This window comes from Cynara cardunculus, assembly GCF_001531365.2.
Source record: "Cynara cardunculus var. scolymus isolate 2C chromosome LG 12, CcrdV1, whole genome shotgun sequence".
Taxonomy (NCBI): domain Eukaryota; kingdom Viridiplantae; phylum Streptophyta; class Magnoliopsida; order Asterales; family Asteraceae; genus Cynara; species Cynara cardunculus.
In genome coordinates this window covers 7,022,265-7,025,566 of record NC_037539.1, presented here as the reverse complement: position 1 = coordinate 7,025,566, position 3,302 = coordinate 7,022,265, and positions in this window count along the sequence as shown.

Here is a 3,302-nt window from a genome sequence, read left to right as displayed (position 1 = left end):
GATATCGTCAAACATATATTTTATTCAAAAATAAAAACATCATCGCTTTCTCAAAATCACATAAAGCCATATTATAACATCGACTGAGATAAATAATAAAATGARWTATTAAAAACACGATGTATCTCGCTGCATTGCGCGAGTACGCTTCTAGTTTAATTAAATATTTCCTTCTAAAAACTTTAATTAAATATTTTGATTAGTCGTCAAAAATAAAATTACTATATTACCCTTTTAGTTTATTTAAGAAATATCTTTAAATATCTCAAACACGGTTATCAGTTCTCCCTAGAATGAACACCCCTATATATATATATGTGTGTAAAATATTAATATTAGTTTATATGTATATTTTTAATGAATTTATAGATGAACTTTTTCCTAACTCATCCTTCTTATTTTACAACGGTTAGTGTTGGATTTAAAAATTTGGGTGATTGGGGGTTTATAAGAGGTATAATTTTTTTCAAATTTATGTAAATCAAAACGGTTTTCGGATATTCAATTTGCGGATTAAACCGTTTGGTTAACCGAATATGGTGAGTTTTGGTTTCCATTAACTTTTTAAACGTATATGTTAAGCAAATACTAAATTATACTATTGTTTAGTTTACTTTAGAGTAAATTACGTTTTTCGATCCTGTGGTTTGCTGCAAATTGCTATTTTAATCACTATATTTTTGAAATTACAGTTATCATCCTTATGGTTTACTATTTATTGTTGTTTTCGTCCTTTTGATTTACAATTTGTTGCTATTTTCATTCTTATTGGTTTGCAATTCATTGCTTTTTTCGTCTCTCAAACTAGAAGATGGAATAGCTATGAATTGCAAACTATAGGGATTAAAATCACAATGATGAAAGTTGTAATTATTAGCATATCATAGGAACAAAAAGTTTAAATTAGGGGCCGTTTACCTAAATGCTTATCCGGTAAGCACTTACTGTTAAGAGTCAATACTATAATTTATTTTACTGGGTTAGATTGTAGTACATTAAAATGGTAACGTATGCAACAATTTACCCGGTAAACACTTACTCGGGTAAGGGTCGTCACCCTCACTTACCAAGTAAGACTCTCCATCTTTATCGTTGCACTTACCGGGTAAGATTTTTGATCCTTGTCATGTTCATCAGATAAGAAAAATTACTCGGTAAACACTTACCAGGTAAGCGTTTAGTAAACGACCCCTTACTCTTTAATTTATATGATTTCATTCCTGATGAATTGGTTTGAGCATATATAAAATTAAAATTAGGTGAATTAATTTATTTTTTAATTGAAGAAATACGAAATTGAGATATATTTAGTAAAGCCATCAATCAACGTTGTTGTTGTAACACGATTACAATAACTACCGGTAACAAAAATTGTTCGACCTTATTATAAAAACTTGGAGTAAATTATAAATTTAGTCCTTGTGATTTGTTAGATATATCATTTTTAATCCTTACACTTTTGAAAATACAAAATAATTATTATGATTTGCAAAAGTGTTTGCGTTTGATCCATCTCTCTAACAGACGTTAGCTTTTAACTATCACTATGATACACTTTGATTTACAAACGTCTTTAAAATACAATGTATATTAGGTAACTAATTTTAATTAATTTTTTTTCTTCTAAAAAATTTGATTAATTGTCAAAAATAAAATTACCATATTATCCTTTTAACTTATTAAGAAATATTTTTAAATATCTGAAACGAATGGTTTATATTGAATATGGTTCATGTAACATCAATTACATTGACTATATATAAATGAAATGGAGGTGACTGATGGCATGTGAGTGGATGTGGAACATGTGACTATGGTTCATGTTCACATCAATTTAGGAAATATTTATTACACATATATTATCATCACTACATATATTCCTCCATATATATATATATAGACTTGGGATCATGTAAGACCAATGGTTTTTCATGAGACCCATAAGACCAATTCTCAATCTTTGGATTAGATTTATAATCTCACAATCTGAACATTCATAAATGCCACGAGACTTCTCAATAATCACAAAATTGCCACCGTACAATTTAGACTATTAGATCATTAACTTAAAAAGTTGATCAATGAACATAAATTAATCTTACGGGTCTCACAAAAAACCATTGGTCTTACGTGAACCCAACTCTTACACATGAACCACTAAATGGTAAATATTATAAACTTTTAAAAGAAAAAGTTATATTTATATTATCTTTATCATTATAAACGTAACTTTAACAAATTAATACATGTGAAAGTAATTAAATGGATGTAAAATATCCTAAATACAACTTAAAAGTCTTCTTTTTCCGACGGAGTATCATGCAAAGCCTTTGCATCGTGCATGCAAAGCCTTTGCATGCCTTTGCATGGTGCATGCAGAGCTTCTGAATTGCATATATAGACCTCTGAAACCTGACGAGTTTTACTTCAGAGTTATTTTAAGAGTACAAGTCTGATGAGTCATTCGAAATTTACTTCTAAATTTAAATTTAATTTACTCATATAGTTTCATTTCTAAATTTAATTTTATTATAAGGTTAACTTTATTTTAACTAATTATTGATATAGTTTCATTTCTAAATTCAAGTCTGAAGAGTTATTTTTCAGAGTTATACTTCAGAGTCATTTCAAGAATAAAAGACTGAAGTAGCATCGTACTTTCGATGATCATTCATATCTGTAAGATAAGTTCTCGACATAATTTAATTTTTTAAAATTATCCCCTGTAATACACGAGATCAAACCTAGTATATATATATATATATACATGTATATATATATATATATATATATATATATAAAACCAATATTCATATAGGCACAATGAATGTAATATAAGGTATATTCAAAAAAGAATATATAAACATTAAAATGAAGAAACATATGTCATTATATATAACTAACCAAAAATTAAAATGTTTGAGCAAAATATTAATTATATTATGACAATTTAAATTGAAAAAAGCGCAATTTCTCTTAATTAAAAAATGAAAAAACAAATGTCAAGACACGTGCAAATCATTTTTTGTCTGATCCTATTATTATTTTTAGGTATTGTTTGACAAAAATAAAATAACTTACAAGCGAGCTTATTCTTCAATACATATTTGGATGCACATAAACTAACTTATTGAAAACTTGGAATATTGTTTTAATAGTTTATTGTCACTTTTTCCAATTATAACAATTATTAATTTTAATTATTATTTATTACTATTAATTATAAATAAAATTTAAATATTACTAATATTAATAAATAATAAATATTAATTAATATAAATTGAAAATTAATTATTAATTAT